Here is a 27,000-nt window from a genome sequence, read left to right as displayed (position 1 = left end):
CAGGTGTTTGAGCAGTTGTCAATAATATGCTCATTTTATTGATTCTTTTCTTCCTTATATATCGTGACTGAAACTTAAGTAGCTCAGAGTATATATTAATTGAGCCATCACTCTTATCTCCCTGATACATGATCACAGAACCAACAAGTGTGCCTCTGATGTCCACATGGACTAAAAGTCACAAGATTGTGAGAGAAAAAAAAGGGCAACAATGCAGACAGGCTAAATTAGTATTAGGTTGGTGCAAAAGTAATTGCGGGCCAGGCACGATGGGTCACACCTGTAATCTCAGCACTTTGGAAGGCCGAGGCGGGTGGATCATTTAAGGGTCAGGAATTCAAAACCAGCCTGGCCAACATGGTGAAACCCATCTCTACTAAAAATACAAAAATAAGCCAGTCATGGTGGTGGGCACCTGTAATCCTAGCTACTCAGAAAGCTGAGGCACAAGAATCGCTTGAACCCGGGCGGTGGAGGTTGCAGTGAGCTGAGATGGCGCCACTGCACTCCAGCCTGGATGACAGAGCGAAACTCATCTCCAAAAAAAAAAAAGTAATTGTGGTTTTTCTCATTAAAAATTGTGAAAACTGCAATTACTTTTACACCAACCTAATAACTCAATGTCACCAAGAAACCCGCAAGAACAACCACAAGTTTCTTTAGAGATGATTCTCAAGATTTCTCCAAAAGTAGAGTGAGATGCCAGATCCAAAAATAGAAGGAGTACGTCAGAGTCTACCTACCTTTCTCCACCCAGCCTCTTCCCCTGCCCGGGTCCGTCACACCTGCACCCAAGCTTACTCTCCTGACAGGAAACAGGGGCATGCATCCTTCTCTGGGGATATTAACACTTAGAGGTTGCCCAATAAAGCAGCACAGTCGCTTCCCAACCCTGTTATAGTAAAGACCACTAGAGACAAGCCTCATGAGATACACAACCTACAATCAGCTCAAAAATATGCCTCACTCATAAATGGCTGGGCCAAACTTGCCAGATATTTGGGGAAAACGAGATCTAAAATAAAAGTAAAGTGAAAGAGGCTGGGCACGGTGCCTCAAGCCTGTAATCCCAGTGCTTTAGGAGGCCGGAGTGGGTGGATCACTTGAGGTCAAGAGTTTGAGTACAGCCTAGACAACATGAGGAAACCCCATCTCTACTAAAAATACAAAAATTAGCTGTGTGTGGTGGTGCACACCTGTAGTCCCAGCTACTAGGGAGGCTGAGGCAAGTGAATTGCTTGAACCTGGGAAGCAGAGATTGCAGTGAGCTGAGATTACGCCACTGCACTCCAGCCTGGGCAACAGATCAAGACTCCATCTCAAAAAAAAAAGTAAAGCGAAAAAGACCAAAACAGACTAACGGAAACCAGAAATTCAGAGAAACAGAGACAACACAGGGAGCATAAGAGAGTTCCATAGAAACTATGACTGTCTGAGAAATAAGCCAACACAAGACATCTATAAAACAAGAACAGTATCACTTTAAAATAAAAATCAAAGAACAAGAAAAGCTTTGACAATTAAAAATCTGACACAACTTTTCTTAAAAAATCAATAAAAGTATTCAAAAATAGTTTTAAAAATCTTTTCAGATAGGTTTTTTTCAACTTTTATTTTAGATTCAGGGGGTACAAGTGCAGATTTGTTACTTGGATGTATTGTGTGATGCTGAGGTTTGAGGTATGAATGATCCCATCACCCAGGTAGTGGAACATAGTATCCAATAGGTCATTTTTCAGGCCTTGCCCCACTCCCTTCTTCCTCTCCTCTAGTAGCCCCCCAGTGTCTGTTGTTCCCATATTTATGTTCATGAGTACTCAGTGTTTAGCTTCCACTTATAAGTGAAAACGTGTGGTAATTGGTTTTCTGTTCTGGCGTTAATTCGCTTAGGATAATGGCCTCCAGCTGCATCCATATTTCTACAAAGGACATGATTTTGTTCTTTTTTATGGCTGGGTGGTATTCCATGGTGTACATGTACCATATTTTCTTTATCCGATCTACTGTTGTTGTTGGGCACGTCTGTTGATTCCATGTCTTTGCTATTATGAATAGCACTGCGATCAACGTGCACCTGCATGTGTCTCTTTGGTAGAATGAGTTGTTTTCTTTTGAATGTTTACCCAGTAATGGGATTGCTGAGTCAAATGGTCCAGATAATTTTTGAAAAGGACAATAGCAGGGGCCAGGTGCAGTGGCTCACACCTGTAAGCCCAGCACTTTGGGAGGTCTAGGCAGGTGGATCACCTGAGGTCAGGAGTTCAAGACCAGCCTGGCCAATATGGCGAAACCCCATCTCTACTAAAATAGAAAAATTAGCCGGGCATGGTGGTGCACACCTGTAATCCCAGCTACTTGGGAGGCTGAGGCAGGAGAATCGTTTGAACCTGGGAGGTGGAGGTTGCAGTGAGCCAAGATCATGCTACTGCACTCCAGCCTATGCAACAGAGCCAGACTCTGTCTCAAGAAAAAAAAAAAAAAGACAACAGGAGGGGAAGGGTAAGTAAATTAGAAGATATTGCAGGTGTGTGAAAGTTGTCAGAATCAAAGTTCAGTCACATGTTTAAAATTCTAACAAACAAAGCCAAGGAAGGTCATAAAAGGAGAATTCTCATTAAAAACATATTGTATTTTTTGGTATACTTTATATGCAGAATTATATATATTAGTTAGAATTTTTAACTCTTAATAACTTTAATTTCTAGTGAAAACCTAGGAAATAAGATGTTTTTTAGTGTCTGTGACATATCAATATTTTGTAGATGTGAACCATTTCACCATTTTAAAAAGCATTTCCCCCAAACATAATTTTTCTGTGTATTAATAAACCCAAATATATTTAGTCTTCATATAAAATTCAAGAAGCCGAGAACAAACTTATATATTTATGTTCAGCAATTTATGTTTCAGTATTTTAACTCACTTAGAAATGACTCAGACATTTTCTGAATATCTATTACCTAATTTAACATAACCTGAAGATTTCACAAGTTTATTTATAAATGTTTATCGCATTGCATTTTCCTAATGTATTTATTTTTAACAATTTACCTAGATTGCCATAGCCAAACTATCAATCAAGTGTGAGGCTAGACTGAAGACCATCTGTCACCTCAGGCAAGGGTCATAACGTGTCTGCACTTCCCGTTCCTCCATACAAAAGCAATGAAGATGGTAGCACCGCCTTGCCCATCTCACAGGATCCTGATCAAGATGAAATAAAGCATAACTTCCATCCATAGAGTACTAATTCCCTTGTAAGTCATAAGCTTCTCTAGGGCAGTGTCTAATTAGCCCAGTACTAAATATATATATATATATATATATATATATATATATATATATATATATATATATATGTAATACTGCGTTCTAGAAAAATAAAGTATGACATGGCCATGTAGTAGAATCTTGTGTATTCATTAGACTGAGTTATTGTTGTTGTTGTTTTGACCAGGGAAATTGTTCATGATGTAATTCTGCAGCGTTTAAGGTGGGTTATCGATCAGTGAGAAGTGACATTCCCCCTCAGAAACACACATATTCCCATACACCTGCTATAATTCCCAATTAAATTAGGCAAAAAGAGGGGAATTAGCAGAAACAAGGAGGCTCCCAGAGAGAGTGAGTGAGAGACCTGGAGAGGTTTGTCCTGGCTCCTGACTTGCCTATAGTACTCAAGGGGCTGGTGTCATTCTCTGTCCAGGTAGGGCCTTGTCAATGTTGAGAAAACAGCTAAACCCTTGCAGTGCAACAACCCTTTTAGACTCAGGCAGGCATTGCCAATCTGGAATAATATACACTGGTAATCCATGCGCTTCCATCTGAGGAAGTATTGGAAAGCATTGGCCTCTCCTTGTTCCTGAACCTGCCTCACAACCTACAAGGCCACCTCCCCATCCAGGTAGAAAGCAGAGGCTGTGTCTAGATGGCCCTGAATGACAGCTCTGCCTGCCATTCTCCACTGTCCTAGAAAGCCCGCCTGCCCACCGTCCACCCCTCTCTGATTTCATCCTCTGTTTCCCAGATGAATCTCAAACTGTGTTAGAGTTTGAGACCTAATGTTACAAATCCATGTAGTCTATGATCTCAGATATTCAAAAATATGGAAGAATCACTGAGGCAGGAGCATCACCTGAGCCCAGGAGCTTGAGGCTGAGAGTGGGAGGACGAAAGGGCAGGTGGGAAGAGAAGACTCTCCCTGGTGGCCCTGCAGCTCCTCTGTGGATGGATTTTACGAAACAGTACAAAGGAAACTGAGGGTCAATAAGTGAATGCCCTGAAAACCACCTGGCAAGAAACTCTTTTAAAGTTTCTCTGTAACCTCAGGGTGATACAGGCCGCAGTTTAAAAATTACTCATTCAGAACTCCAGGACTGCAGGTTCTTGCTAAGCATTCAGTCTGCTGACAGAAGCACTGTTTACGCAGGATGCCAGGGGGACTTGGGAGCAACCCACCTCTAAAGGTCAATGCTTTTCAAAATGGGTTTCCTGGACCACCTGCATCAAATATTATCTAGTGTTTATTTAATATGTTTAACATGAAGATTCCTAGGCTCTGTCTCAAACCAGCTGAAAAGGAATCTTTAGGAAGAGGGTCATGTGAAACTATTTGTTGAAGCAACCTATAGCAACGTATGGGCTTTCTGTTCTTGTTGTTGTTGTTGTTGTTGTTGTTTAGACAGGGTCTCACTCTGTTGCCCAGGCTGGAGTGCAGTAGCCCCTCATCATCACACCCACAGCATTCTGCTTTGTCTAAGGCTTCCAAATGTATTCCCTAGTTTCCACCACACCACGGTAGCCCCTGAAGCTCAGGGGCTGGATCTATGTCTAATTCATCATTGTGTCCACATCCTAGCCACGTGACTAGCACATAGCTGTGCTCAATAGATACTTGTTGTATGAATAAATTCATAGTAAGTAGAAGATACAAAAATGAAGAAGGTGGCTGGGTGCAGTGGCTCACACCGTAATCCCAGCACTTTGGGATGCCGAGGCGGGAGGATTGCTTGAGTTGAGGAGTTCAAGACCAGCCTGGGCAACATGGCGAAACCCCATCTCTACAAAAATAAAATAAAATAAAATAAAATAAATAAAATAAAATAAAATAAGGGAAGAATGTTTGAGGAACTCCCAAATATAGGATTTGTGCTCAGTTACTAATACACTAAGGATCGGATTGGTGGTATGGATCAGCGCAACCAGAAGGTAACCTCCAAATCATTTCTATCTGACTATCATCTATCATCTATATATATATGTAATCTATATATGTGTATATATAATCTATCTATATATGTATATAATTTATATATATCTATATATAATCTTAAAATTATGTAGTGATAGAAAAGGCAGGCTTATGTGATGGCGGATGGGATTATGCCTTCGGCTTTTGGAACTATCGAATATCAGTATGGAAGACTTGAAGACCTATTTGCTGAGGACCCTCTAAGCCTCTTAGAAAACAGTGACAAGAGCTTTGGGACATTTGCTGGGACACCAGATATTCTGGCGCTTATGAACCAAGCCTGGGGATGCTCTCTTAGTGCTGTGGAGTTGGGGTGGTGGTTTCAGCGGAGGACAACAAGGCTGCTAATCTGTTACTCAACTGCCCTTTGGTCCAATGCCTGGGAATTTATCTTAAAGGTCTCAGTAAAGGAAATTGTCAATTAAAGAGTCCGATTACCGACGAGAAGCCTAATTAATAAGTGAACTTGCTCCTGGGCAAAGAATGCTGCCCATCTCGGGGAGAGGAACCCTAAAGCCCGAATTCAACACAGCAGCAGGGAATACAGCAACTGTCAGTTACAGCCACCAGGTGGCGAGCAGAATGCCAAACTCTCAGGGGTGCAAGGCAAACCCACACCCAGGTTCTTCTCCCCTCATAGACTTGGTAACCTCAGAAATTTGTCTGGAGGAGGTATTGGAGTCAGATACCACTGAAACGGTAACCCAAGACCTTAATGTCACCCTTGCCTCAGTTTTGCCCTTAAAATTACACCCAGAAAATCAACTATCTGTTAGGACTGGCTCTTGAGAGCCAATTGCTAAATTTTTAGTCCATCTTTTCTCAACCTCGTGATCAGTGACACCAAGTTGGTAACTTGAAATTGGCCATGGAGGAATATTTACAGCATGGAAATTGGCAAATGCTATAAATGAGTTCTTCAGAGGGTTGGTTGTTAAACATTTACCCAACACTCCTGGGTGAGAAGGAGAAACCGCCCATAAATTGTGCTGGGACACAAAAGAGGAAAGTTTGGCGCTACAATTTGCTTCTGATAAAAACTCGGACAAAGTCGATGTACCAGCTAAAAACTTGGGCTCTGTGTTCAGGATTTAGAACTTAAATCTGTGCTGTGCTATTTATTAGCTGTGTAGAGTTGGGCAATCAACTCTTGGTGCCTGTCTGTTCATCTGTAAAAAAGATATAATTGTACCTACTTACTATGGCTACTGTATAAGTCACCTTAAAATAACTATATGTGTTAGATATTACTATTACTAAAAGGTGATGAAATTATTAATACCATTAATACAGAAATAATTACGACGTAAACAACAGAGAAACACTTGAATTTTAAGATCTTAAAGCCATTTGCCAATCTTCTTGTATTTTTATATTTAATTTCACACCCTGATTTAAATTTATTTCCTGGAAAGTGACTAAACACATTGCCTGGTTTTAATCCAGAACAATAAGCTTTTTACTATCATATATTCTCTTTTGAATGTTTGGGAAGTAAATTATATATTTCCAGGGTTTTGCTCTAAAGGCTTTTTATTCTCTTTCTTTAAATATTTTGTAAATATCAGAAAGTCAGTTGGGTTTCCCAAAGAGCATGCCATTTAACGTGAGTATATCTTAAACTGTCTGGGTCAAACAGAGGTTGCTCAGAAATTGGGTTAAGAGAAGCTCCAAGTCTCCTTCCTCTAATGAGGGGCTAAGAGTTTTTCTCCATGTCTTGGATGGTGGCAGCCTTTGAGAATAAACAGATGAAATGATCTCTCATAGCGACAGATGGAAAGTAGAAAAATCTAGAACAACTAGACATGTGACTTTCTCTGAAACCACAAAGTAAATAAAAGACTCAGCTTTATGTTTTAAAGAGCTCCATCAATTAGGTCTGGATTTTGATTGATAAAAAGTTCAGGGTGTCTGCTTACATAAAATTGTGAAAGACTTTTCTAGAAGTTTTGGAGAAAGTTGGGTTGCGACCTACCCTCTGACATCCTGACACTAAGAGTCACCTGGCCTGAGGCCAGAGGAATGAATCCTCAGTGACCCACCTATGTCACTTCTAACTGGCAGAAATTAGAAAGCTGTGAAATAAATTGGTCAAAGAGGCTGTCAAACTCATTGCATCATCTATACTTTAAAGCCCAGAACTGCAGTGCTTTCTGCTCACTCCAGCCACTTACCTTTTTGACTCACTTATTATATTTTAATGAGCCAATCAGACTCATATGTATTGGTGTTCTGTTATTTGTACGCAATACTATGAGATGTGCTGTTGAAAAATTTATTTTAAAAACTACAACTATAGGGAAAAGAACACTTTTTCAAGGCATAACAATTAAGAGGGCATGCTCTATAAATCTGTAATAAATAATAATTTTCTAAAAATCAGGCCGGGCATGGTGGCTCATGCCTGTAATCCCAGCACTTTGGGAGGCCGAGGTGGGTATATCACCTCAGGTCAAGGGTTCAAGACCAGCCTCGCCAACGTGGCGAAACCCTGTCTCTACTAAAAACACACAAAAAATTAGCTGGGCATGGTGGTGGGCACCTGTAATCTCAACTACCCAGGAGGCTGAAGCAGGAGAATTGTTTGAATCCAGGAGGCGGAGATTGCAATGAACCCAGATTGAGCCACTGTACTCCAGCCTTGGCGACAAGAGCGAAATTGTCTCAAAAAAAAAAAAAAAAAAATCAAATGATACTTTCAACAATGCAGACACACTCCAAGTTTCTCACTCTGGAATGCTTGGGCCACAAGAAAGTGACAGGGTGCTTCCGCAGCACAAAGGATGCACATTGCTATTTTTAGAATTCCTTCTGGTATACGGTCTACTCAGCACCTCAGGGGAAAAGCATGTGACACTCTCAGTCATATGAGACTACAGCTGTCTTGCTGTCATGGTCATACCCAGAACTATTCTGCCACCACCACAGCTGCTGGTGGAGCCCAGATGGGTGTGTCCATGCATAGCCAAGCAGCAACAAAGACAAACAACTGTCATCAAAAAGGTGCCTTTCGTGACAGGCAGAGCAAGGGCAACAGGTCCTGCTAGAGCTTTTAAAATTTTAAATAAATGGATATTTTTAAAATAAATACATGATTGAGCATGTGTAGTATGTAAAAATATAAAGATTAATTTCAAATGTAATGTTTTTATTACTATGTAATCTCACCATCCAGATATAAACTTTATTAACACTTTTGCTAAATTTCCGTCATTCATGCTTTTGCATGTGTGTGTCTGTGTGTGTGTTTGTGGAGAGACTTTTTTAAAAAATTCTCACTGTCTCTACCATTTACTTTGAAATAATTTCTGGCTTATAGAAAGATTGCAAAAATAGAATAAAGAATTCCAATACAGTCTTACCCAGATTCCCCAAATACAAATATTGTCATATTTGCTTCATATCTCTCTAGCTTTCTCTCTCTCTCTCTCCTACGTATATTACTTTTTTGATCTATCTGATGGTAAATTGGCAACCTCATGCCTGCTTCCCTTTAAATACTTCCGTGTGGCTGGGCACAGTGGCTCATGTCTACAATCCCAATACTTTGGGAGGCCGAGGGAGGATTGCTTGGGGCCAGGAATTTGAGAACAGCCTGGACAACATAGCAAAACCCCGTCTCTACAAAAAAGAATTTTTTTTAATTAGCTGGGGTTGGGGTGTGGTGGTGCTCACCTGTAGTCCCAGATACTCAGGAGGCTGAGGTGGGAGGATCCCTTGAGCCCGGGAGTTTGAGGCTGCAGTGAGCCATGATCACACATCGAGCTATGAGGTGCACTCCAGCCTGGAGACAGAGCAAGACCCTGACTCAAAATAAATAAATAAATACTTCTGTGTGTATTCCCTAAAAACAAGACCAGTCTTATATATACCCCCGGATTTGATTTATCAAAACCAGAAAGTTAACATTGAGATTATAGTAGAATTTAATCTACACAGAATTTATTTAATTTCACTAACTGGCTCACGATTGCTCTTTTAGCAAAATAAAAGATTCTGGTCCAGGATCTAATCCAAGAACACCTATGACATTTGTACCCTTGGTGTCCTTTAATCTGAGTAGTTCTTCAGCCTTTCTTGTCTGGCTTTTACACTTTGGAAGAGTACAGGTCAATTAGGTTGTAAAAGAGTTTTGAGTTTTTTGGTGTTTCCTCTTGGTTAGGTTCATGTTACCCATCTTGGCAGGAATACTGCAGAAGTGATGCAGTGTTTTTCTTGGTGCAGGAGGCACGTGCTGTGGTTCTGACACACTACTGATGTTGTTAACTCTGATCATTTGATTAAGGTGTTTCCTACCAACATGCGCTACTGTACAAGTTGCCATTTTACTCTTTGAAATTAAAAGCTATCTGATAGGCAGCAACTAGATACTATGTAAGTATCCTATTAAATCTTTAAAATGGTACTTGTGGCTGGGCATGGTGGCTCACACCTGTAATCCCAGAACTTTGGGAGGCCAAGGTAGGCAGATCGCTTGAGCCCAGGAGTTCAAGACAAGCCTGGGCACTATGGCAAAACCCTGTCTCTACAAAAAAATACAAAAATTAGCTGGGTGTGGTGGTGTGCGCCTGTAGTCCCAGCTACTCGGGAGGCTGAGGTGGAAGGATTGCTTGAGCCTAGGAGGTTGAGGCTGCAGTGAGCCGAGATTGCACCACTGCACTCTAGCTTGGGTGACAGAGCAAGACTTTGTCTCAAAAATAAAATAAAATAACATTTTACTTGCTATTTTTACCATCCTTTGATGATTCTTGCTGAATCAGTTATTATTTTGATGGTTATCAAAAGGCAATTCTCTCATTCCATCATTCCTCGTTTATTAGTTTGCATCCTGCTGTAAGGAAGCACTTTTCATTCTCTCCATCCATTTATGTATGTATTCATTCATTCATTCATTCATTTATATCAATGTAGTTACTCATGGATTCTAATTTTATTCAATGAATGATAGTCTGTTGCGCTATCTTTTATTGTGATGCTCAAATTGTTCCAGAGTTGGTCAGTGGGAGCCTCTTTGATCTGGTTCCTATGTCTTTGTAACATGTCCCTATCATTCTTTGAGCATTTCTTTACTTATTTGCACAGCAAAATGTTTCATTTTTGGATTCTGCCAACTCTCCAAGGAGCTCTGGTTCCTTTCAGTGGAGGGTGGTATTTAAAAACCATGTCTGGGCACTAAATGTGCTCACTGCTACCAAATGTCATTGCTTTTAGACACTCTCAGCAAACAGAGCCAGGTACATGTCTGTGTTCTGAGATTCACATTGATTTCTGTAACTACATATTTAAAACCACATATTTATACTGATATCTCCAATTCCAATCCAACACTACAAGATGCTTGTAGTTTTCTCCCTTCATGTATTTGTAATTCCATTCTTTGATAGTAAAAAAAACCTGGATTCCATTATTTTCTCAATTATAGAATATACATAGCTTCAGAACTGCCAACACATAAGACTGTGAAAAACAAACCTACAAACCTACTAACTACAATAATTGCTTAGTTTTTGTCTTTAACCTGAGGACATAAAGTCAAATTCTTCTTTTCAAAAACACTTGGTTACTTCTCCATGCTCCCTTTCTGGTGGCGACTGTTTATTTTAATTTTTGTTTGTTTTTTTTTTTTTAATTTCGAGACAGACTTTCGCTCTTGGCGCTCAGGCTGGAGTGCAATGGCTCAACCTCGGCTCACTGCAACCTCCACCTCCCCGGTTCAAGCGATTCTCATGCCTCAGCCTTCCAAGTAGCTGGGGCTACAGGCATGCGCCACGACACTGGGCTAATTTTTTTATTTTTAGTAGAGACAGGATTTCACCATATTGGCCAGGCTGGTCTCTATCTCCTGACCTCAAGCAATCCACCCACCGTGGCCTCCCAAAGTGCTGGGATTACAGGCGTGAACCGCCGCGTCTGGACCTAACTTTTAAAATTTCTTTTTATAGTACACCATCTCTTCATTCATGTATGTTGCAAATATTTCTTTAAATTTATTTTCCATGTTTATATTTTGTCTGCAGTACTTAGACAGAACTTTTAAAAGATGCATATTATCAAAAGAAGTAATTTCTTTCATGGCTTTTGTTAGAAAATTCTACTGTATTTGAAATTAGGTAAATATTCATTCTATTCATCTAGTAGTTTTGTATTTTCAATGTTTACAGTTAATCTCCTTATTCCCTTCTGGAATTTACTTAGGTATGTGTTATGAAGAAAAATATAACTTTTTTCCCACATGTAGTCAAGCATATTTCCCAGGACATTTTTGCTGTTTAAAAACTAAATGGCCATTTAAACTAAACAAATATTTCTATTTTTATCATCTGTGTTTTCCTATCTGTAAACTGGGTATAATAATTTCCACCTCATCATTGCATTGCACACAGAAAACATGAACTCGGCTGGGTACGGCGGCTCATGCCTGTAATCCCAACATTTTGGGAGGCCGAGGCGGATGGATCACTTGAGGCCAGGAGTTTGAGACCAGCCTCGCCAATATGGTGAAACCCCAGCTCTATTAAAAATACAAAAATTAGCTCGGCGTGGTGGTGCGCACTTGTACTCCCAGCTACTCTGGAGGTTGAGGCTGGAGAATCGCTTGAATCCAGGAAGCAGAGGTTGCAGTGAGCCAAGATCATGCCACTGCACTCCAGCCTGGAGAACAGAGTGAGACTCTGTCTCAGAAAAAAAGAAAAACAGAAAACATGAACTCAAGTCCTGCCAGACTAGTGTGCTCTTTTTTTTTTTTTTTTTTTGCTGTAGAGACCAGCCTAGTGTGTCCTTATATGCAAGGAAGGCACTTTGAAAAGTGGATTCTGACATCTGATGCCCTGAATTAATGCACCAAAGACAGCTTCAGTTGATTATAACTGACCTGGAGCCAAAATGAAGCACTTTGTGGAAACTGTTCACACTGTGGTATTCTCAGTCTCATTCCTCTGCATCTTGTTTTTCTCCTTTTGCCAGTCCCTGGATAAACCATTCATCAGATACATAGGAAGATAGATCAGCTGCAAGACAAGAAAGGGAAGGAAGCAAGGGACTAGCAAAATATACTAGATTAAAAGAGAAACCTGCGAAGAATTTTACCCCAAATTTCTTCTCTATATGCCCTTTTTTCTTTTTTTTTTAAGATGGAGTTGTGCTATTGTTGCCCAGGCTGGAGTGCAATGGCGTGATCTTGGCTCACTGCAACCTCTGCTTCCCAGGTTCAAGCAATTCTCCTGTCTCAGCCGCCTGAGTAACTGGGATTACAGGTGACCATCACCATGCCCAGCTAATTTTTTATATTTTTAGTAGAGATGGGGTTTCACCAAGTTGGCCAGGCTGGTCTCAAACTCCTGACCTCAGAGGGTCATCCATGCTCCTCAGCCTCCCTAAGTGCTAGGATTACAGGCGTGAGCCACCGCACCTCGCCTCTCTATATGCTACTTTTATTCTCACATTTATTCCTTACACACACACGCATTTGTTCAAGAATGAAATATATTCTGGTGTACTGACTCTTGCCTTTATAGACTTATTAAAAATTGTAGATAGAAGTCTTCACATGCAATCCATAAAACTCCAAGTTTATATTAAATAAAAACTAGAGAATGAGTATACTACTGCAAAATTATCTATTCCATGGGTCAGTTTAAAGGACTAGCTCTCCTGGTACATTTAAATTTACCCAGCTGACAAAATACAAGGTTCACAGTTGCAGAAATTAAAGCTCGTGCCATTTCTGTTTGACAGCTGAACTTCCACTCAGGGAATACTGTAATCAGCTAGTCGACCTTCATGCAGAAGGTATTTTATATGTGGCCTTACTAACTTAATAATACAGCAAAGCTTTACAACATTTTATGATTATGCAGACTTAGGAGAAACCATTGGTTATATTATGTACTCACAGAGTCACTAAATGGGGGTCACTGCAGCTACAGCAAAGGATTTATCCAACACAGTCAACTTTACAGGCATTTTCAGCCGAGGGGACATGGATCCTTTCCCTCCCACCCATCCTCACCTACACAAGCATTTGGAAGAGTCTCTGCCAGGGCCAATGATGCTATTATTAGTGAAGCCTCCTTCTTGAAGGGCCTTGTGGTTCGGCGCCTGACTCAACAGCAGCGAGGTTATGTTCCTTGTATGTCTAATGGCATCAGAACTGTTTTAATGATTTGGGCTCCTTTTTGTTTTGGGGCCAGTTCCTAGCCACCTACACCCTGGAGTCTATCCTCTTCAGAGGATGTAGAACCCCTTCTTATTTCTTTGGAGTTTAAAGAGAATCTTGAGAGGAGGCAGGAGAGAAATGGAGTTGGGGGAATTCTGTCCCAGAGAGTAGCACGGAAGGAGGTGACAGCTGTTGCCAGGCCCTGAAAGAGGAAAAGAGCTACCTAGTAACTAAGGCTTCCAGGATTCTAATGGGCTGATTGCAAATTCTGCCTTGTTGGCCCATGCTCTCTGCCATCTCATTTCCACTTTCACAGCTTTCAACACTAATACACCATTGGAGGTGGTCCCACTGCACCCTATATACCTCTCTTTTAAGCACGGATATTGCAGTGGTTCTCCAAGTGTGAGCCCTAGGCCAGTCATAGCAGCACTTCTTGGCATTCCCAGACTGACTGAATCAGTATCTCTGGGGTGTGGCCCAACAATCCGTGATTTAAAAAGCCCTCCAGATGATTCTGACGCATACGTAATTTTTTTTTTTTTTTTTGAGACGGAGCCTCCCTCTATCACCCAGGCTGGAGTGCAGTGGCACGACCTTGGCTCACTGCAACCTCCGCCTCCCCAGTTCAACCAATTCTGCTGTCTCAGACTCCCAAATACCTAGGACTACAGGCACATGTCACCATGCCCGGCTAATTTTTGTATTTTTAGTAGAGGCAGGGTTTTGCCATATTGGCCAGGATGGTCTTGAACTCCTGACCTCAAGTGATCCACCCACCTCACTCTCTGAAAGTGCTGGGATTACAGACCTGACCCACTGTGCCTAGCCTGATGCATGCTTAATTTTAAGAACCACTGCTGAACTATAATTGTTGATTAACTCATCTATATTCTCAGCAAGACAGAAAGTTCCTTTAGCATACCGATAAATGTATTTATCAGTACACTTAAAGTACAGAATATTATGGCTGAGTGCAGTGGCCCATACCTGTAATCCCAGTACTTTGGGAGGCTGAAGTGGGAATATATCACTTGAAGCCTGGAGTTTGAGACTAGGCTAGGCAACATAGTGAGACCACCTTTTCTTCAAAAAACAGATAAATGAAATAAATAAAGTAAAAAAGAAAAATCAGCCAAGTGTGATGGTGCACACCTGCAGTCACAGCTGCTTGGGAGGCTGAGGCATGAGCATGACTTAAGCCCAGGAGTTCGAGGCTGCAGTGAGCTATGATCATGTCACTGTATTCCAGCCTGGGTAACAGAGCAAGACTCTATCTCAATTTTTTTTAAGTATAGAATATCCAAAATGTACATTGCATGAATAAATGAATGAAACAAATAGACTAGTGCAGTCCTAAGTAAAATGCTCAGTAAATACTTCCAACAGCATCAAGCTTGAGTTATGTGGATGTCTAATAATCTGGAGCCAATGAATTGCTCCTCCCACCCCAGAAATAAAAGAATATCTCTCCATGAAAATAAACATTTCTCTAGCGTTCATTTAGAACTGTAGGACTCAGGTACATTTAAATAAATGTATATTTTTCTGATGGGAAATGGAATGTGGTTCCATTACAAAGCAATTAGGAAATGCAAAGAAAGTATTTTTCAATACATATCTTATTTATTATAAATAAGATACATATATTATTTATTATAAATAAGATATCTATATTATTATAAATAAGATATATATATAAAATCTTACTTCACCACCTTCTGAGTCTTCTTTCCTATGCACCTTTTTCATATATTACCCTCAATTATGATGTTAAAAATAAAAATTATTCTTTTCCTTATAAAAGCAACACAAACTCACTCAAAAACATTAGAAAACACAGAAAAGCATCAAAAGGAAAATAACACTGCCAATAATTTCATTATTCAGACATGTAACTACGTTGAGGGATATCCCTTCAAAGTACACTTGCTGTTACCCCATAAGACAAACTTGCAGAAAAAGCTCATACGCTGGATGTGGCCCAAAAATCCAAAGCTTAAAGTCTGCGCTCTGATTTTCCTTGGCCCCACCTTGACTATTTTAGGATAGGTTAATTTAGGGGGAAAACACTGGAATCTTCCAAGAGTTTGGAGCTCCCGCAGAAAAGCCTGTTCCAAAAAGTATGAAACCATCCTTGCCTTCCTGTAGGATCAGGTTGTGCTGGCACTGGTCTGCTCTCTCTGGCCCTTGACTTTCCTAGGGATTCACAGCCAGAGTCATCCATGAATGCCCATCTTGCTGTGTTTCTTTCTGTTATCCTTAAAATACTCCTTTGAAAATAAATACGCTGTTGTCTCCACCATCTTGAGATTTTCCATTAAACCTGGCTTTATGGGCTGTGACATTTGCAGTCATCACCAGCAGAAGTCAATTCTGTAGCTTTGATGTTCTTTTTTTTTTTTTTTTTTTTTTTGAGACGGAGTCTTGCTCTGTCACCCAGGCTGGAGTGCAGTGGCGCGATCTTGGCTCACTGCAAGCTCCGCCTCCCGGGTTCACGCCATTCTCCTGCCTCAGCCTCTCCGAGTAGCTGGGACTACAGGCGCCCACCACCACACCCGGCTAATTTTTTGTATTTTTGGTGGAGACGGGGTTTCACCGTGGTCTCGATCTCCTGACCTCGTGATCCGCCCGCCTCGGCCTCCCAAAGTGCTGGGATTACAAGCGTGAGCCACTGCGCCCGGCCTTGTAGCTTTGATGTTCTGCAGGGAGAGAGAACGCAGGTGATAAGCTGGGAGACAAGGCCATCTCAAATAAGGAACAAGTAATTAAGGTACAAATAGCAGCTGTTTTTCTTAAATGACTTTTATAATTTTAAAAACGTATAATTATAAGAGATTTAAGGTAAAGCTTATTGTGGGTATTTGTGAAACAGAGTGAAGTATTAAGGAGAAGGGAAAAATCACCCATCCTCCCAAATCTAAAGTAATCTGTTAGCTTTTTATCTTTTTATTTTATTTTTACTGAGATGAAGTCTTGCTCTGTCACCCAGGCTGGAGTGCAGTGGCATGATCTCTACTCACTGCAACCTCCACTTCCCAAGTTCAAGTGATTCTCTTGCCTCAGCCTCCTGACTAGCTGGGACTATGGCACATGCCACCAAAGTCCGGCTAATTTTTGTATTTTAAGTAGAAATGGGGCATCACCATGTTGGCCAGGCTGGTCTCGAACTCCTGACCTCAAGTGATCTGCCCACCTCGGCCTCCCAAAATGCTGGGATTACCACCATGAGCCAGTGCACCCAGCCTTATCTTTTTGAGACAGTGTCTCACTCCATCACTCAGGCTGGAGTACAGTGGCCCAATCTCAGCACTCCGCCTCCCAGGTTCAAGGGATCTTCCTACTACAGCCTCCAGAGTAGCTGAGACTACAGATGTGCACCAGCATGCCTGGCTAACTTGTTTATTTTTTGTAGAGACAGAGTTTTGCCATGTTGCCCAACGTGGTCTCAAACTCCTGGGCTCAAGCAATCCTCCCCCCTTTGCTTCCCAAAGTGCTGGGATTGCAGGTGTCAGCCACTGTGCTGGTTCCCTCTGTTAACTTTTTGTCTTGCATTTGTCTTCACGTGTGTTGAAAAATATTGTACGTAAAACTCACAACCTCATTCCTTTACTAAGACTGCATACAAATTTCTGTATATTATTAGAAAAGTCTTCAGAAGCATCATTTTAGTGACATTTTCTACCACATACTGTGCTGAATCATTTTCCCGTTGTTGCTTTTAATTTTTCTTGGAAACATCTTGTATACATACATTTTTGACCATCTCTTTATAATGTTGGGATAGATTTCTGAGAGTAGAGTTACTTGATGAAGGGATTTGGATGCATTAAAGACTTTAAACAGATATTGCTAATTGCTTTCCAGAGTGCTCCAATTTCCACTGCTGTGACCTCAGTGCGCTGTGACCTATGAGTCCAAAAAAGGCAACCTTTAAAGGGATAGTGTTTGAAAGCATCTATAGCACTAGACATCAAAAATAAAGTGGGTTTACTAACACAATCCCTCTTAGCATCTGTATTTTATAATCCTTTTTTTTTTTTTTAAATGAGACAAGATCTTGCTATATTGCCCAGGCTGGTCTTGAACTCCCGGGCTCAAGTGATCCTCCTGCCTCAGCCTCCCAAGTAGCTGAGGTTATAGGCATGCACCACCATTCCCAGCTACAGTCTTCCCAATGCATTGCAAATCTGTTTTGGATTCCGTAGGGGCAGTTTGGCCTCAGGAACGCTGCACTTCATAGTCTCATCGGTCCATGTTTCAAAGACAGGGATTCCAAGAAGAGCATTTCAGAGGTCCCCAAAGGGTAAACATTTCTGAAGTCAGATTTACCATTTTCCTAGAATTGTGTCAAATCTCCTTATTTTTACAAGTGATTACCCCTGCACAGAAAATGTATCCCTCATCCAACCCCTCGGCTTAAGAACTTGAACATTTAGTTCTTTTGAGTTTAAAAATAATACTGTGATAAAATCCTTGAAGGCCGGTGATCACATGAATGAACTATCTATTAGAATATGCTGCTAGGGAGATAAAAGCAATCCTGGAAGCTGTGCCCCTAATACCATGTATGGACACAGTGTCACAGTCCCAGCCAAATCGTATTATCTCAGGCCACTGTTTGAAAATGCAGCGTTAGTCACAAAAAGAGCCAGGTCAGAACATGTGTATGAATCAGTGTAATTAGAAGAATAACATAATGTTGATAGGTTAGCTCCAGTAATTTTGTAGATGTGGGACAACAGTCTAATGAACCGACATAGATTCAACTCAAACTGTGGAAGAGACCCTAAGCAATTATTGAGTATGTAGATGAGCAATCAAAGATTTAAAGAAGTCCAGCAAGATGCCCAAGATCCCTTGGCTGCTCAGTGACTATCTGAGTCTTTAATTAGGTCTTCCAATTGCAAGTTCAATGCTCTTTCTAGTACTGCATTAGCTCATCTCTGGCCCATGTCCATGAGGTCTTGGCAAGGTCCATGGGGCTCCATAGAAGAAGTAGTTGAAAAAAATCCTGAACACACATACAAAAGACACAGAAGATATCTTTTATTATTCTCCACGTTGCTGCCACTTGCACATCAGTAGTGGAATTTTCTGGTGCATCCCAGAAGCTAAATCCACTTATCATATTCACCTCTCAGGAGGAAATAAAATTCACTTAAGAATTCATTTCCCCAGCCCCTTATTTGTAGCAAGCCCCACGCACGAAGGGCGAACTCCAAAGTGAGATTCTTTTCTGATGAGATGCAAACCACTCTGCAGTAAAACACAGAACCAGGGAACTGTAATTTCCTGACCCCAAACATCATTAAATGTCCGCAATGCCATCACATTAGCTTGTTTTCATGTAATTGTATAAACACAGTTTTGCCAGTTCAAAGCACTTGGAAGTGTTTTATTATGCTTTCTTCCTAGCTGTGCAATCCTGACCACAAGCCAAGGCTGAAAAACAACCTAGCTTATCCATGAGCTGGTGATAATTTAGACTTGTAGGAGGGCAGCTAGACTGAAGCCTTTAATTATGCATCACCATTTCATTTTACTTTAGGAGATAGGGTGGGTCATATTCTTGGATATGGCAGCTGGGAATAAGGAATGAAGGTCAATGTCCTGCTCACTTTCTCCCTCACTGGCTCCTCATAGGTTGAATTTAATTTTAACTGATATTCATTGAATGGATCACATGGGGAAAGTTCCATGATAATCCCTAGGAAGATGGGGAATCAGGCTCATTTCTGGTTCTTTAGGAGTTTACATTGCTGAAGATGATTAGGCATGTAAATAACTTGAACTCTGAGGCCAAATGGCTTAGAGCCACGATGGCCACAGAAGTGTTAAGTGATATAGCAAAGAGGGAAATTAACCTTGTCTGAGAGTTTCTAGAAAGCTATAAGGAAGAGGTAGCATGTGAGCTAGACTAGGAAATGGGTTAGGATTTTAGCTGCTGAAGTGAATTCTATGATGAGGAAATACTCTGAACAGTGTGAGTGAAAAGCTTGTGGCCAGGATGGGCCAGCATGGGGCATGGAGCTGTGGTGAGTAATCTGGTAGTGAGTATCAAACATTACCATCTAGGACCACAAGCAAATCAGCTCTATGCAAGGGTCTTATTTAGTATTGAATTTTCATTGGCCCAAATAGCACCTAGCACATGAGTGCCTGTCTCAGTCCATTCAGGCTGCCATAGCCAAATACCTTAGACTGAGTCATTTATAAATAACAGAAAGTTATTTCTTACAGTACTAGATCTTGCAAAGTCTAAGATCAGTGAGCCAGCAGATACAGTGTCTGATGAGGGCTTGCTCTTTGCTTTATAGATGGCACTTTCCTGCTGTGATCTCGCATGATGCAAGGGGCAAACAACTCCCTTAGGCCTCTTTTATAAGGGCACTAATCCCATTCATAAGGGCTCCACCCTCATGACCTGATCACCTCCTAAAGGTCTCTCCTTTTAATACTATTGCACGGGGGATTAGGTTTCCACATATGAATTTTGAGGGGACACAAGCATTGAGACCATGGCAGTGCCCAATAATGGAATGAAGGAATTCTTAGGAAAGGGGTATTGCTTCAACTGGGTATTGTCATTGCAAATGCAAGGATCCATTCAAATTCTTGCAATCAGTGGGTTTCTGGGGGAGATGGGTCCTTTTAAGAATATATTTGGACAGGGGAGATGGAGGTGACTCTAGAGACCCCGATCATCTTCAGATCCACTCACAGAATGTATGGTCTCTAGCATGCTTTTCTGCATTGTTCAGTTCTCTTTCAGCCTGCTTCTTTTGCCTTATCCAGGTCTGCTCCATCTTAGCTTTGACCTGGAAGTGGACTTAGTGGCCACTCTGATCCCTCTCTCTGAAACACATTCCCTCTGCCCCTACTTTTTGTTGCCTTGCCCATTTCTAGTCCTAAAAGTAGAAGCCTTGCTGGACTGGTCCATTTTTGCATGCCAGGCCAGCAGATGCCCATGCCTACTTCAACCAGCAATGAGGGACTCAGGGAGAGGCAGCAGGGGCTGTGGGCAAGGGAGACCCCCTTGGAAGCAGAGGTATGCTTGCACTCACCATCTCAAGTACACCCACACGGGGAATAGAGTAAAGTTAGCTTTAAGCCAATGGACCAAGAAATTTGAGCTGTATTCAGTAGGCACATTCCTTCATGTCCTCAGACTCTACCAGGCCACTGGCCAGCAGCCTAACCACTTGTGACTCCGAATCTTTTCCTTTATTTCAGTCTTGTGTTTCACCTGAAAACATCAACACTTCATCCTCAATATGGCTCCATCACTCTCTGCCTATGTTCTCCAGGGCTTTCTCATAGAAACCTGTGCTCTTACCTCTCCTAACAGCAGCGAAGTGGGATGTATAATAATAACAGTACTTGCCTATTATGAGCTGAATTATTTCTCCCCCAAAAAAATTCTTATGTAGGCCAGGCATGGTGGCTGAGGCCTATAATCCCAGCACTCTGGGAGGCCGAGGTGGGTGGATCACCTGAGGTCAGGAGTTCGAGACCAGCCTGGCCGACATGATGAAACCCCATCTCTACTAAAAATACAAAAAAATTAGCCGTGCGTGGTGGCACACACCTGTAGTCCCAGCTACTTGGGAGGCTGAGGCAGGAGAATCGCTTGAATCTAGGAGGCAGAAGTTGCAGTGAACTGAGATCATGCCATTGCCCTCCAGCCTGGGTGACAGAGGGAGACTCCATCTCAAAAATAAATAAATAAATAAAATAAAATCATATGTTTCAGTTCTGATGCAAAGTACCTTAGAATATGGCCTTATTTGAAGATAGGGTCTTTAAAGGAGTAATTAAGTTTAAATGAGATCATTAGGGTAGGCCCTAAATCTGATATGACTGGTGTTCTTATAAGATGAGCATATTTGGACACAGACATGTACAGAGAGAAGATCACGTGAAGACACAGGAAGAACACAGCCATCTACAAGCCACGGAGGGAGTGACACCTTCACTCCCAGCCCTCGGAAGGAATCAACCCTGCCAACACTTTGATCTCAGATTTTGAGCCTCAAGAACTGTGAGAAAATACATTTCTGTTGTTTAGGTCACTCAGACTATGGTACTTTGCTATGCCAGTCCCAGCAGAATAACACACTACCTCATGTAGTTATTGGGAAGATAAAATTGATTAAGGCACTTAAAACACTTGGACCAGTACAAAAAGGATTAGCAATTAATTTCCAAACCTCTTAATCCTCCATCTTTCTCTTATTATTATTGCAGAGCTCCTATTTGTGTTGCTACATGTGACCTGACATCAAGCTGACTTTTCCAAACCCCCTCAATGTTCAAAGCAAAGAAATAGAGAGCCATGTTTACCTGCTACCTCCTTCCAGCAACATGCACACAGGAAAGAACCCTAGGAACTAAGTTCAAAGGAGTTGCCTAACAGAAGTTAAATATAAACTCTTAGAATAAATTCAAGGCAGTATTAACAACTAAAAGTAAAATTTATCTACTATTTCTTCCTGTGATCATGGAGGATGGAAATTCTTTTTTTTTTTTTTTTTTTTTTTGAGAGGGAGTTTCACTCTTGTTGCCCAGGCTGGAGTGCAATGGTGCAATCTCAGCTCACTGCAACCTCCGCCTCCTGGGTTCAAGCAATTCTCCTGCCTCAGCCTCCCGAGTAGCTGGGATTACAGGCACGTGCCACCATGTCCAGCTAATTGTGTATTTTTAGTAGAGACTGGGTTTCGCCATGTTGGTCAGGCTGGTCTCAAACTCCCGACCTCAGGTGATCCGCCCGCCTCAGCCTCCCAAAGTGCTGGGATTACAGATGGGAGCCATCGCACCTGGCCAGGATAGAAATTCTTAAGCAAAGTTGTTTATAACACACAGAGGTTCCTCACTGAGTTTTCAGGTATGTCCAGTAATCTGTTGCAACTAATAAACTAAAGACTACATACAGTTTACCTTTTCATATAGTGGCAATCTTGCTCATCTATCATTTTTAAAAATAATTTTACTGCTTTTACCATACAATCCACCCTTTTAAATTACACAATTCAATGATTTTTTTAGTATAATTACAGGGTTGTCCACCTGTCACTACAATCTAACTTTAGAACATTTTTGTTCCCCCTAAAGAAATTCTATAGCCATGCACAATCATTCTCTATTTCTCCTCCCTCTATCTGTAAGCAACCACTAATCTTTCTGTCTCTATCTATTTGCCTATTCTAGATATTTATTTATTTAGTTTTGAGACAGGGTCTTGCTCTCTCATTCAGGCTGTAGTGTAGTGGCGTGATCACAGCTCACAGCTCACTGCACTGCAGCCTCAACCTCCTGGGCTCAAGTGATCCTCCCACCTAAGCCTCCCAAGTAGCTGGGACTACCAACATGTGCTACCATGCCCTGCTAATTTTTTAAAAATTTTTTTGTAGAGATGGAATCTCCCTATGTTTCCCAGGCCGGTTTCTAACTCATGGGCTCAAGAGATCCTCCTGCCTCAGCCTCCCAAAGTGCTGTGATTACAGGCGTGAGCCACCATGCCTGGCCTATTCTGGATATTTTATAGAAATGAAATCATACAGTGTGGTCTTCTATGACTGGCTTTTTTTTTTTTAACCTAGCATGATGTTTTCTGGATCATCCAAGTGATAGCATGTTATTCCTTTTTATTGCCAAATAATATTCCATTGTGTGAATACACCACATTTTATTTATCCATTCATCGGTATATATATGAGTGTTTCCACTTTTTAGCTAGTATAAATAATGATGCCGTGAATGTTTGTTGACAATTGTTTGGATGGATATGTATTTTCAGTTCTCTTGGAACTGGAGGAGTGGAATTGCCCAGTCATAAGGTAACTCTATGTTTAACATTTTAAGGAACTGCCAAACTGTTTTCCAAGTGTCTGTGCCATTTTACCAGCCACGTATCAGGATTCCAATTTCTCTACATCCTCATAAACAGTTGTTATCTTTTACATTATAGTCATTATTATACCATTATTGTGGGTGCAAAGTAGTATCTCATTGCAGTTTTGATTTGCATTACCTGAATGGCTAATGACTTTTGGTATCTTTTCATGTGCTCATTAGCCATTTGGTATCTTCTTTGGAGAAATGTGTATTCAAATCCTTTGCCCATTTTTCCATTGAATTATTTGTCTTTTATTGAATGATAAATGCTCTTTATATATTTTGGATTCCAGATTCTTATCAGATATATGATTTGTAAATATTTTCTCCCATTCTGTGTGTTGTTTTCATTTTCTTGACAGCCTTGTCTGTAGCACAAGAGTTTAACCTTTAGATACAGTTCAGTTCAATTCATTTTTTCTTTTGTCAATTGTGCTTTTGGTTTTGAATCTTAAGAAAATATCTGACTTCAGGTCACAAAGATTGACTACTATATGTTCTTCAGAGAGTTTGATTGTTTTTGGCTCTTACATTTAGGTTTATAATCTATTTTGAGTTAAATGTTGTGTATGGTATGAGGTAGGGCTCCAAATTCATTCTTTTCCATGTCGATTCGCAGTTGTCCCAACACTACTTGTTGAAAGTATTCTCTCTCACATTGAGTTGTCTTGTCACCTTTGTCAAAAATCAATAAATATAAATAAATTTAAGGGTTAATTTTGGTAATCTCAATTCTATTCTATTGGTCTACGTATCTCCTTATACCAGTACTATAATACACTGTCTTGATTACTGTAGCTGTGTTGCAATTTTGAGTTTGGGAAATTAGAATCCTCCATTTTCTTTTTATTTTAAGATTTTTTGGCTATTCTGGGTCTTTAGCATTTCCTAATGAATTTTAGGATCATCTTGTCAACTTCTACAAAAAAAGGGAACTGGAATTTTGACAGGCATTGTGTTGAATCTGGAGATAAATTTAAAGAGTATTGACAGTCGGGCACAGTGGCTCACACCTGTAATCCTAGCACTTTGGGAGTCTGAGGTGGGCAGATTACTTGAGTTCAGGAGTTCGAGACTAGCCTAGCCAACATGGTGAAACCCCATGTCTACTAAAAATACAAAAATTAGCCAGGCATGGTGGCACGTGCCTGTAGTCCCAGCTACTTCGGAGGCTGAGGCAAGAGAATCACTTGAACCTGGGAGGTGGTGGCTGCAGTGAACCGAGATTGCGCCACTGCACACTAACCTGGGCAACAGAGCAAGACTCCACCTCAAAAAGAAAAAAAAAAAAAGTATTGCCATCTTAGAATCTTGTGATCCATGAATATAGATTGTTTTTTCATTTATTTGACTTCTTTCAACCACGTTTTGTAGTTTTCAGTACACAAGTCTTACACTCATTTTGTTAACTTTGTTCCAAAGCATCTTATTCTTTTTGATACTACTGAAAATTGAATTGTTTTCTTAATTTTTGGAATGTTCATTACTAGTGTGTAGAAACACAACTGATTTTTGTACGATCTTGTGTCCTATAACCTTACTGAACTCATAGTTAGTTCTAATGCCTCTTTTTCTTTGGTGGATTCTTTAGGATTTTTTATGTACAAGATCATGGTGTATGGAAATAGAGGTATTTTGTTCCTTTTTTCCCATCTAGATGCCTTTATTTCTTTTTCTTGCCTGGCTAGAATCTCCAGTACTATGTGCCAGTTCATGAGAACAAACATGCTTATCTTATAACTGAAGTTAGAAGAAAAGCTTTTAGTCTTTCTGAAATATTATCATGTTATTAAATATTACGTCAGCTGTGGGTTTTTAATAGATATTCTTTATCAGACTGATGAAGTTCCCTTCCATTCCTACTTTGTTGGATGGTTAGGTTTTTTTTTTTTTTTTTAATTACTACTGCATTTTTAAATCATGAACGGGTTTTAGCTTTTTTATTCTGAAGTCTTTGGTTTTTGTCTTTTATTCCATAGATATAGTATATTACATCAATTAATTTTCAAATGTTAAGCCAACATTGAATTTCTGTGATAAATCCCATTTGGTTATGGTGTATACTTCTTTGTATGTGTGGCTGGATTCAGTTCTCTAGCTTTGTTTTTTTTTTTTTTTTTTCCAGCAATTTCACCTCTACATTCTTTAGGGATATTGGTCTATAGATTTCTTGTCTTGTGAAGTCATTGTCTGGTTTTGATAACATTAGCCTCATAAAACGAGTTAGGAAGTGTTCTAATTTTTGGAAAAACTGAGAAGAACTGGTTCCTTTAATGTTTGGTAGATTTCACTAGTGAAGTCACCTGGTCCCAGTCTTTTGTTTTTGTTTTTGTAAGAAATTTTAAAATTACCAGCTCAATCTTTTTGCTTCATACAGGTCTATTTAGATTTTCTATTTCTTTTTGAATCAGTTTCGGTAATGTTTGTCTTTATAGAAATTTGCCCAGTTTCATCTAGCTTATCTAACTTTTTGGCATACAACAGTGTTTCCATATAACTCTTTTTATTTCTGTGAGGTCAGTAGTGATGTCCTCTCTTTCCTTCACATCTGAGTCTTCTCTCCTTTTTTCCTGATCAATCTTGCTAAAAGTTTTCCAAATTTTGTGGATCTTTTCGAAGAACCAACTTTTAATTTTGTTGCTTTTATCTGTTTTTCTACTCTCTGTTTCATTTATTTCTGTTCTTTATTCTTTCCTCCTACTTCTTTTGCATTTAGTTAGCTTTTATTCTTCAAGCATCTTCAGGTCAAGTTTAGATTACTGATTTGAGATCTTTCTTCTTTTTAATATAGGCATTTACAGCTCTAAATTTGCCCCGTGCACTTCTTTAGCTAGATCCTATAGGTTTTGGTATGTTGCGGTTTTAATTTGTATTTATCTCAATATATTTTCTAGTTTCCCTTGTGCTTTCTTCTTTGATTCAGTTATTAAAGAGTGTGTGGTTTAACTGATACCATCTTCTGTATTTCCTTACACCAATACATCTTGGTTCCACCTGGCTCCTTTGTGCTCTTATTGTCAAATATATTACATTTCTGTATGTTACAAGACCAACAACACAATTAGATACCTATTGTTTCGTGCAATTGCTTTTTTAAATCAGTCATGAGAAGAAAAATGAAGACATGTAATTATGCAGCTTTTATCATTACCTACGTAATTTCCTTTATTGAAGCTCTTTGATGTCCTTGCTCATATATTTCCCTTTCTTGGGTCTGCATAGCTCACTGGTTACTCAAAGTTTGTGCTTAAGCCCGTTAGTTAGATTTTCACCCTTTACTGTTGGATATGTGTGTAGTTCAGAGGTTGCTATCACACATTGGGGAATTCACATTTTGTTTGGCTCTGCATTCACCCAGGGACTAGTAGCTTGGAGTCCCTCTTCAATCACTCCTGAGATGTCTCAGCCTGAAACACGCACACAGTCTTCCAGATAGTTAGGAATGAGAGCAATTTTAGTTTTAAGCCTGGCTTCCTAGGCCTCACCCCTGGGTTGGAGTAGCTTATTTTTCAGCCAGTGTTTGCTCAGAGGTTGTGTTTACACCTCTTGTACCAGTGACACTGTAAACGACTACCCCATTTTCCTAAAAATTATCTTTATCTTTTCTCTTTTTCCCTGCATGTTCACCTCTTACTTAGCTCTTTAGGAATGCAATTCTAACCTGCACCTTCTCTCCACCAGGCACTCGCTGCACTGA

The 27,000-nt window shown here is 40.4% G+C and overlaps 1 long non-coding RNA gene across 1 annotated transcript in view; it reads right to left on the bottom strand.

Moving 5' to 3' along the window:
• Positions 1 to 12,258, bottom strand: part of LOC134731947 (uncharacterized) — a 46,030-nt gene extending 33,772 nt beyond the window's left edge. Inside the window, exon 1 of the long non-coding RNA XR_010114677.1 lies at positions 12,123 to 12,258. This is a non-coding gene — a long non-coding RNA (uncharacterized lncRNA). The remainder of the gene's footprint in view (positions 1 to 12,122) is intronic.
• Between the last annotated feature and the right edge of the window lie 14,742 nt (positions 12,259 to 27,000).

The sequence above is a fragment of the Symphalangus syndactylus genome, chromosome 1 (assembly GCF_028878055.3).
Source record: "Symphalangus syndactylus isolate Jambi chromosome 1, NHGRI_mSymSyn1-v2.1_pri, whole genome shotgun sequence".
In the NCBI taxonomy this organism is placed as follows: Eukaryota; Metazoa; Chordata; class Mammalia; order Primates; family Hylobatidae; genus Symphalangus; species Symphalangus syndactylus.
The sequence above is the reverse complement of the archived record's forward strand: the minus strand, read 5'-3'. Positions and strand labels throughout refer to the sequence as shown.